Below are 10,958 nucleotides of genomic sequence, written 5' to 3' on the forward strand. Positions count from 1 at the left end.
GGTATAATCGAACGTAATGGACTTCTCCATTAGTGGCGGTGTAATGTCCCTGAACAATTTACAGGGATCTAGGAGAAAAAAAACACCATTCATAAGCAGAGGATAAACTGTGGGAGTAGAAACACCAAGGATAAGCAACTGCCTGAATACAGCGGTTGAGGGGACATGACAGAGGAGAAACTAAATGAACACTCTAATGCAAATATTATCAACATTGCAATGGGTTCAAATCAAGAAAACATGTAATGCCCAGTGGATTTACACGTCGGCTATGGGAGGTGGGGGGGAGTAAAAGAAAATGATCTATGTCTTTAATGAATAATGCGTGGAAATGATCAAATAAAATATTAAAAAAAAGAATTACAGCAGGGAAGGGAAAGAGAAAAATCAGACAAAAATAAGGGAATAAAATATCTGATGAAAACTTATTTGAGATTTTGTGTAGGACTCAGGAGATTGAAGGCATAAGGAAAGGGGATGTTAGAGAAGGAGAGACTATATATATCTGAAAATAAAAAAGATAAGATATGGGGTCAAAAAGAAGGAGGGGATTGGATCAAGGACACAGGTAGAAAGGTTAGTAAAACAAAGCAGATCTAATTCTAGCTCAGAGGCAAGAGAGAAGAATAGGGAGTGTAAAGATACAGAGAAATGTTGGTGTGAAGATAAGAGATATGATGTGAACTCCATCTCTCACTCAAATAAAAGTCAGGATCAAGTACTAAAATAAAGCAGGTATAAGCATAGAGACTGAAGATTAAGGGAAATAAATGAATAAGAGATGATTAAAAATAAAACCTTCCAAACTAGCACTGAGCTTCATTCTCTTTCTTTTCTCCCTAAGTCTCCTCAAGGATATCTTTCCCAGCTCTAAGTTTCCACTCCTTATTCTCAGAATCCTAATGCAATATTCTTTCATACCTACTCCACAACAGGAACTTTCTTCTTAGAGGTTGACCTGAAGGTGAAAAGAGGCAACAATGAGAAGCTAAATAAGCTGATGAGAGAGAGGAAGAAGAGTAGAAGGAGAATAAAAAATCATGGAAGAGGGAGGGGGAAATATATATTGCTAAGAGGGAAATTGCTATCCCCTCTGGGTATGAGAGTTAAGGGACATACCATATGCTCAGAAACTAGAAAATCTCAAGCCTCTTGCTTCTCCTTGGGGCTGCTACTTCTGGAAACACTTCTGAGTATATGGTCAAGGAGAGGAAAGTAATAGGGAAGCAGCCACCTCCCTAACTCTAAAGATGGAATTATAGGTTAAATCACAAATAGGGATATAAAAACCAGCACCAGATATTTTGGCCTTGGGAGTGATCGACCATCGGTCCACATAATCAATGAGGAATTCAGATATTACTTCAGATAGACATAAAAATGATAAAGATGGACAACTACTTTGTTTTGAATACAACAAATATTCACAATACAAAATTCACCCTCTCCTTGGCTTGGCTCATATCTTCCAGGAATCCCTCTTATTTCTCAGATAATATATAAATTCTGCTGGCATTTAGAGGACTTTACATTATGACTCCAGTCTCGCTTTCAAGAACAAGTCCCCATACTGCCCATCCCTTCTCTGTTCCATCTAAAATGGGATACTTGCTATTCCCCAAAGATAAGATTTCATCTTGTGATTCCTTCTTCCATTCATGGCTTCATGAAGGTTAAAGCCCATTCCTAGAACAGTTCCCTCCTCACCTCCTGAAATCTCTCCTTCAAGACTCAACTCAGCAATCACCTTGCTTTCCTTACTCTTCCTTTCACCACCCCACACTATTCAATATATTATTTCTCATTTCATAGTCTTATTCCCAGAATATACCATAACAAGTCCTACAAAAGAAGATATTTAATAAATGCTTTGTACCTGTCTTCCCTTCCAGGATCCACACTGAACAAAGGAAACACTTTGGCAGAAACTACTGAAGGACTGGCCTAGGTAAGCAGGAGTCAGAAGGGTTTTCCTTCAGGGGATTCATAGCCTGAGCATCTAAACTACATTCTGAAGACTGCTCTGAGGACCCTGAGATTTGTAAAGAAGGTTCAGTGAATTACTAAGTGAATTAATGAATAAAAGAAATGATATATTTATTAGGCACCTACTGGGGGAGCCACTATAACCATGTAGGATGGTGAAATTCCTAGTGGGGAAGAGTAATTTAGCTTCACCAAGCAGAGAGTGAGAGCCTGGGAAAAGGAATGTGTGAACAGATTGTAATCAAGGAAGAATGACAAAAGCAGAGTAAAACCTGAAAGGTAATGAAAATGGACCCAAGAGAAGCAGAGGGAATAGTCCTGAACCAGCAAGGGAAAAGAACTCCTTGGAATTCAGATTCGAAAGGAGAAAACTGTTGGCCAGAAGGAGGTCTGGGCACTCTTTTACTTCTCTCACAGACTCTCTCACCAGAGACTTAGACCAGAGCTAGGGAGCAGAGTTGGTTTTCCATATATCTTTCTTACCTGGCTTGTGCTGAAGAAGTTGTACTGCTTTGTTATTGAAGAAAATATAGGGGCAGGGTCTACCCAATCCCCCTGTTCTATCTTTTCCCCTTATTATCTTTTTGCCCTAGAAATAAATTAGACAATTAGTATACCAAAGACTATCTCTGAAATTTGTAATAGGAGGAAAGATTTCAAAGTCATATAGAAGAAAGTTGGGAGGGGTTTGACTCACTCTGGGTCATGTACAGACTCCATTAGCTTAGTGGAGGAAGGAGGAAGTGCTACACTTCAGCCTCCTCCAGCAGCTGGTTTCCTGTTCCTAGCATTTTGAGGCCCTCTCTCTCAATTGCACCATTACAAAATGAATGAATGTTTATTAAATGCTTCCTATGTGCAAAGAACTGTGTTAAATTCACAAAAATAGATCATACACTAGGTCATAGAAACATGGCACTCAAATGCAGAAAAACAGAAATATTAACTGCAGCCTTTTCAGACCACAAGGCAATTAAAATATTGATAGGCAAGGGTACATGGAGATCCAAATCAAAAATTAATTGGAAATTAAATAACACGATACTCCAAAATCGGATAGTTAGAGAAGAAATCATAGAAACAATTAACAATTTCGTTGAAGAAAATGACAATGGCGAAACATCCTTTCAAACCTTATGGGATGCAGCCAAGGCAGTACTTAGAGGAAAAATTCATATCCCTGAGAGCATATATTAACAAATTAGGGAGGACAGAGACCAAGGAATTGGAAATGCAAATCAAAAAACTTGAGAATGAACAAATTAAAAACCCCCAGAAGAAAACCATACTAGAGATCCTAAAAATTAAGGGAGAAATTAATAAAATAGAAAGTGACAGAACTATTGAGCTAATAAACAAGACTAGAAGCTGGTACTTTGAAAAAACAGACAAAATAGACAAAGTACTGGTTAATTTAATTAAAAAAAGGAAAGAAGAAAGGCAAATTAACAGCATCAAGGATGAGAAGGGGGATCTCACCTCCAATGAAGAGGAAATTAAGGCAATCATTAAAAACTACTTTGCCCAACTATATGGCAATAAATATACCAACCTAGGTGATATGGATGAATATTTACAAAAATGTAAATTGCCTAGACTAACAGAAGAAGAAATAGTTTTCTTAAATAATCCCATATCAGAAAAAGAAATCCAACAGGCCATCAAAGAACTTCCTAAGAAAAAATCCCCAGGGCCTGATGGATTCACCAGCGAATTCTATCAAACATTCAGAGAACAGTTAATCCCAATACTATACAAACTATTTGACATAATAAGCAAAGAGGGAGTTCTACCAAACTCCTTTTATGACACAAGCATGGTACTGATTCCAAAACCAGGCAGGTCAAAAACAGAGAAAGAAAATTATAGACCAATCTCCCTAATGAATATAGATGCAAAAATCTTAAATAGGATACTAGCAAAAAGACTCCAGCAAGTGATTAGAAGGGTCATCCACCATGATCAAGTAGGATTTATACCAGGGATGCAGGGCTGGTTCAACATTAGGAAAACTATCCACATAATTGACCACATCAACAAGCAAACCAACAAGAACCACATGATTATCTCAATAGATGCAGAAAAAGCCTTTGATAAAATACAACACCCATTCCTACTAAAAACACTAGAAAGCATAGGAATAGAAGGGTCATTCCTAAAAATAATAAACAGTATATATCTAAAACCATCAGCTAATATCATCTGCAATGGGGATAAACTAAATCCATTCCCATTAAGATCAGGAGTGAAACAAGGATGCCCATTATCACCTCTATTATTTGACATTGTACTAGAAACATTAGCAGTAGCAATTAGAGAAGAAAAAGAAATTGAAGGCATCAAAATAGGCAAGGAGGAGACCAAATTATCACTCTTTGCAGATGACATGATGGTCTACTTAAAGAATCCTAGAGATTCAACCAAAAAGCTAATCGAAATAATCAACAACTTTAGTAAAGTTGCAGGATACAAAATAAACCCACATAAGTCATCAGCATTTCTATATAATTCCAACACAGCTCAGCAGCAAGAACTAGAAAGAGAAATCCCATTCAAAATTACCCTAGACAAAATAAAATACTTAGGAATCTATCTCCCGAGACAAACACAGGATCTATATGAACACAACTACAAAACACTTTCCACACAACTAAAACTAGACTTGAACAATTGGAAGAACATTAACTGCTCATGGGTAGGACGAGCCAATATAATAAAAATGACCATCCTACCCAAACTCATCTATCTATTTAGTGCCATACCCATGGAACTTCCAAAAATTTTTTTACTGATTTAGAAAAAAACATAACAAAGTTCATTTGGAAGAACAAAAGATCAAGGATATCCAGAGAAATCATGAAAAAAATACAAAGGAAGGGGGTCTTGCAGTCCCAGATCTCAGACTATATTACAAAGCAGCGGTCATCAAAACAATTTGGTACTGGCTAAGAGACAGAAAGGAGGATCAGTGGAATAGACTGGGGGCAAGCAACCTCAGCAAGACAGTATATGACAAACCCAAAGATCCCAGCTTTTGGGACAAAAATCCACTATTTCATAAAAACTGCTGGGAAAATTGGAGGACAGTGTGGGAAAGATTAGGCTTAGATCAACATCTCACACCCTACACCAAGATAAATTCAAAATGGGTGAATGACTTGAACATAAAGAAGGAAACTATAAGAAAATTAGGCGAACACAGAATAGTATACATGTCAGACCTTTGGGAAGGGAAATACTTCAAAACCAAGCAAGAATTAGAAAGAGTTACAAAATACAAAACAAATAATCTGGATTACATCAAATTAAAAAGTGTTTGTACAAACAAAACCAATGTAACCAAAATCAGAAGGGTAGCAACAAATTGGGAAACAATCTTCATAAAAACCTCTTACAAAGGTTTAATTACTCAAATTTATAAAGAACTAAATCAATTGTACAAAAAATCAAGCCATTCTCCAATTGACAAATGGGCAAGGGACATGAACAGGCAGTTCTCAGCCAAAGAAATCAAAACTATTAATAAGCACATGAAAAAGTGCTCTACATCTCTTATAATCAGAGAGATGCAAATCAAAACAACTCTGAGGTATCACCTCACACCTAGCAGATTGGCTAACATGACAGCTATGCAAAGTAATGAATGCTGGAGGGGATGTGGCAAAGTGGGGACACTTATTCATTGCTGGTGGAGTTGTGAATTGATCCAGCCATTCTAGAGGGCAATTTGGAACTATGCCCAAAGGGTGATAAAAGACTGTCTGCCCTTTGATCCAGCTATAGCACTGCTGGGTTTGTACCCCAAAGAGATACTAAGGAAAAAGACTTGTACAAGAATATTCATAGCTGCACTCTTTGTGGTGGCCAAAAATTGGAAAATGAGGGGATGCCCATCAATTGGGGAATGGCTGAACAAATTGTGGTATATGTTGGTGATGGAATACTATTATGCTCAAAGGAATAATAAAGTGGAGGAATTCCATGGAGACTGGAACAACCTCCACGAAGTGATGCAGAGCGAAAGGAGCAGAACCAGGAAAACATTATACACAGAGACTGATACATTGTGGTACAATCGAAGGTGATGGACTTCTCCATTAGTATCAATGCAATTTCCCTGAACAATCTGCAGGGATCTAAAAAACAAAATACTACCCACAAGCAGAGGATAAACTGTGGGAGTAAAAACACCGATGAAAAACAACTGCTTGACTACAGGGTTGGAGGAGATAAGACTGAGGAGAGACTCTAAATGAACACTCTAATGCAAATTCCAACAACAGGGAAATGGGTTCGAGTCAAGAACACATGTGATAACCAGTGGAATCATGCATCGGCTATGGAAGAGGGAAAGGCGGGGGGTGGGGGGGGAGGAAAAGAAAACGATCTTTGTTTCCAATGAATAATGTATGAAAACGACCAAATAAAATAATGTTTAAATTAAAAAAAAAAAGAACTGTGTTAAAGACTGAAGATAAAAATAGAAAGTCAAAAAAAGTCCCTACCCTCATGGAGGGGGCATTCTAATAGGTGAAAATAAGCCATAAAAGAGATTGTAAATCAAATAGAAAATTATATAAGTACATAGTATATTCTACTATGCCCAAAGGGCTTTAAAGGATTGTCTGCCCTTTGATTCAGCCATACCACTGCTGGGTTTATACCCCAAAGAGATAATAAGGAAAAAAACTTGTACAAAAATATTTATAGCTGCCCTCTTTGTGGAAAATGAGGGGATGCCCTCCAATTGGGGAATGGCTGAATACATTGTGGTATATGTTGGTGATGGAATACTATTTGTACTCAAAGGAATATTGAACTGGAGGGATTCCATGTGAACTGGAATGACCTCCAGGAATTGATGCAAAGTGAAAAGAGCAGAATGAGGAGAACCTTATACACAGAGATGGATATGAAGGACCAGTCCCGGAACCTATTTTCTCCCAGACCCCCTGCTCCTAGAGCCCCTTCAGTCAAGTTAATGAAGAACCAGTTACCATACCCTGGAATGTGCTAAGGACGGATAATACCCCTGACCCCAGGAGTTCCTGTCCCTCCCCCTTCTGACATAGGTCAGGAACTGATAAGGACCCCAGCCCCAGGAGTTCACTCCCCCCTGTTAATGTTAAAAATTGTAGATGTCAAACTGTAAAGGTTTTAGCCAAACTGTAAAGGATAATTTTTAGTATTTTGACTTAAAATCTAAATAAGTGGTCACCATGGGAAATTCCCAAATGGCCAAAATGGCCTAGGCCTGAGCCTAAGGGAGAGTGAGTCAGTCTTTATCACTCACCACAAGATCGTCTCCAAGCAAGCTCCAGTCCTCACTTCAACTCCAAACTCCCACTACCATTTCAACTAACTTCCAATCCAAAAAAATTTCCATTACCTGAACTGACTTCTCCTTTTAAAGAAATTTTCTCTTATGTCATCTCCCCTAAATTTTCACATCTACCAATCACAGTATACACTTTTTCCCAGGACTTCCCATTCTTAGTTCTCATCTTCTTTTGTTCTCACCTTCTCTGGTTAGATTAAATCCTCTGAGTACTTCACACCTCTTTTGTAAAGCTTGCCTTTTGTAAGTTGCTTGACCTTTTAGGTACTAATTTAACCTTTATAGGTACTTAGCACCTTCTTGTATTAGATTTTAAAATAGACCTAGCTTAAGGTTCTAGCTTTAAGTTAGGGACTTTTCATTGTTCAATCAGGAGTTTGCAACTTTATCTTCCCCTAAGGCACAGTCTGAGTAGGGTGGAGTAATTTTAAAAGTTCTCAATACATTCCTGATCAAGTACCTCCATTGTTAAAAATGGGGAATAGCTTAATCAAATCTTCTAAAGAATAGTCTGAGCAGTTTTTAAGATTCACAATCCCCCCTGATGATCATTGGGAGACTAGTCTCCCCATTGATCATTTAACATAATCAATCATCTTGTAGTCCTAAATGCACTTCTAACTACAGATGTATACAATATTCCATTTTCTAAGAGGAAATTACAGTAGTGAGGGAGGAAAAGAAAAGAAAGAAAGCAAAACCAATATTTTGCTAGGCGCATTGACAAAAAGCCAAATTACGGTCAGTCCCCTTGGCATTAAAAGTGTACATTTACAATAAATGTTCAATCAAACTTCAGTTCAATCAACCACACCCAAAGTTCATTCTTGATCTTCTTGATGTAGTGTGTGTTTTCTGGCATCTTTCTGCAACAGTTCATTCTCTGGATTTAGGAGTTAGCAAGCTTCTTCCTTGAAGATCTTTTCTCAAACAAAAAATCAAAAAACCTTGGATTTTATTAAAATACAATCCCCACCCTGAAGTGGATGTTAAAAAACATCCAGTTCAGCTCAGGATGCAATGTTGAGTTGGGGGGGGGGGGTGTATGAGTTAATTATCAAAAGAAAGAGAAAAACACTCAAAAACATAAGGGGAAAAAATTCAAAATACAACCTTGCATAGGTCCAATTTAAAGTAATTTCTATCCCACAAGTCTGTAGGATAGAATGCAGTAATATTTCACTTCTCCATTTGCAGCCAAGACTACAGGAAGTTGCCATACTATAGGAAAGAAATAAAACTAGAATTCTATTTTGATAGGGAAGCATCATTCCCTGGTCTGATTTTTGTCATTCTTAAGGATATAGGGAGCCAGGATAATAGTCAAATTTTGGTACTTGTATGAATACTTCACAAAGAGAGTAGATACAAGGAAGTCCTACAACTTAACATATGTCAAGTGTCGCAACCTTGAGTCTCACACTAGTTTTCCTGTGTGCTCTTTTTGCACTATTCAGGTTAAGTCTGTGCTCCTTGTTTTTATCCCATTTCCTGGAATCAGACACAAACATTAATCATAGTCCCATAACATTTTATCAATAAATGGCAGGTTCCCACAGTTTAAAGCTGTCTGGATATGCATTGATATTATAGCAAGTATATATGTATATATTAAACAAATTACTGCAGAAAAATAGTATTGATTGTGTGTACCTTTAGTACAAGAAATGAGAAAAAATAAAGAAAAAAATCAAATATTCTAATCAAAATAAAAGAAAAGCAATAATAAAAATAAGGGGGAAAATCAGTAATTCAATGTGTCTTCAAAAAACAGCATCCACTTATCTATGGATTATTATCTCCAGTGCATGCGATAGGATGCAGTCAATCAATCTCAACAGAAGATGTTTTCTTTACATGTGAGCAATGGATCCAAGAGTCCTTCTCTCCAACCGTTATAGATGTTGGAGTAGTTAACAATATTTGGAATGGTCCTTCCCAAGAAGGCTGAGTTGCTTAGCAACAAAAGCCACTGTGGCTCGGGTCACAGGAAATGCTTCCAGCCATCTGGTCAGTTGATCTACTATGACTAGACAAAATTTATAATGTCCAGCCTTTGGAATTGTTATGAAATCTATCCATAGATGTTCAAAAGGCGTGTAAGCCAAAGGATGCCCACCAAAGGCTTTGCCACTAAATGCATGTCGATTATATGCTTGGCAGGTAGAGCAGGCTGAATACACTTTAGAGGCTATAGTAGCTGTACCAGGGGCTATCCATACTCTCTTAACAGAGTCCACGATGCTCTGGGTGCCAAAATGGCCATTCTTATGAATAGATTAGCAAATTTGGTGATAGAAACTTCTAGGGAGCAGGGATTTTCCTTCAGATGACACCCACACTCCATTAATCTGTTTTGCTTTGAATTTTTGTTTCCATTTTTCCACTTCCTTTTCATTATAGGAAAGTGATAAATTTAAGTCATCAGTGGTTGTTAATGTTAAAATTAATTCAGGCCCTTCTATGGCTGCTAGCTTTGCAGCAGCATCTGCTCGATCATTTCCCCTAGAGACAGGGTCAGTGCCACCTGTATGGGAAGAGCAATGAACTACAGCTAGGGCTTCAGGCAGCTGGAGGGCAGAAGGAACTTCATCAATAATTTCTGCATTAGCTATAGACCTATTATGATTGTCTTCTAGACACTGGAGCTTCCAAGTCTGTATTAAAGAGTACATCTGATTTACATTGCTATTCCATTGGCTCAGAAAATTTAATGGAAGTGTCAGGGATACCCCAAAGAGTTCAAACGTTTTCCCCTAGAATGGTGTCTGTAGGACCTCTAGAAGAACAACATTCCTTCCTTTTGATGCCTGACTTCCCTTTAAATTTGCTGGGGAGGGACCTTTTATGCAAACTCAGAGCCACAATAACTTGCTCCCCAGAACAAGTTCCTTATCATTGGAAGTACCTGAGGAATCTTTAAAATTACTCCCTGTACTTCTCCCAGAGAGTCAGGAGGGGAAAGAGCACCCCACCTTTGTAATACCTGCAGATATACCAGAGTCTATTTGGGTCACATCTTCTTCCAATGTAGGCTTACTTAAGTCAGTTGTTCCTGTGCAGATAAAAACTAAATCTAGCCCACCTCCTTCCATTTCTCAGTATCCCCTCTCAAAAGAGGCAATTGAGGGTATTACCCCAGTAATAAACTCATTAATTGGCATGGGAATAATAATCCCTTGTAAATCTGAATACAATTCATCCATCCTGCCCATTAAAAACCCAAAAATAGGGCCTGATGGCAAGCACCTCTATAGATTAGTACAGGATTTGAGGACTGTGAACAATCACATTATAAAGAGACACTCTGAAAACCCTTCCTTACTGATTACAAACTAAATGCTCCTAGGGGACTGAAAACCAAACCTAACAACAAGACAGGGCCAAGGAACCCTCCTGCTGGACTCAACTTAAAAGGTATACCCCAAAAAACTGGAATTCAAGAACACTCAGATCTAAGGGGAAGGAAGAAGGATTTTCTTGGGACCCCTCCCCCACCTAGAGCACTAAGCCTCCAGCGGTAGCTGGAACCTCTGGGTAGGCAAGGGTGCTGGTCTGGAGGGAGTACCTTACTGGCAAAGCTGTGCCAGGCTCAGAGCGTCAAACAGTTGGTGGGAAAGCAGTTAGAGAAGAA

The sequence above is a fragment of the Monodelphis domestica genome, chromosome 4, assembly GCF_027887165.1.
Source record: "Monodelphis domestica isolate mMonDom1 chromosome 4, mMonDom1.pri, whole genome shotgun sequence".
NCBI classification, from domain to species: domain Eukaryota; kingdom Metazoa; phylum Chordata; class Mammalia; order Didelphimorphia; family Didelphidae; genus Monodelphis; species Monodelphis domestica.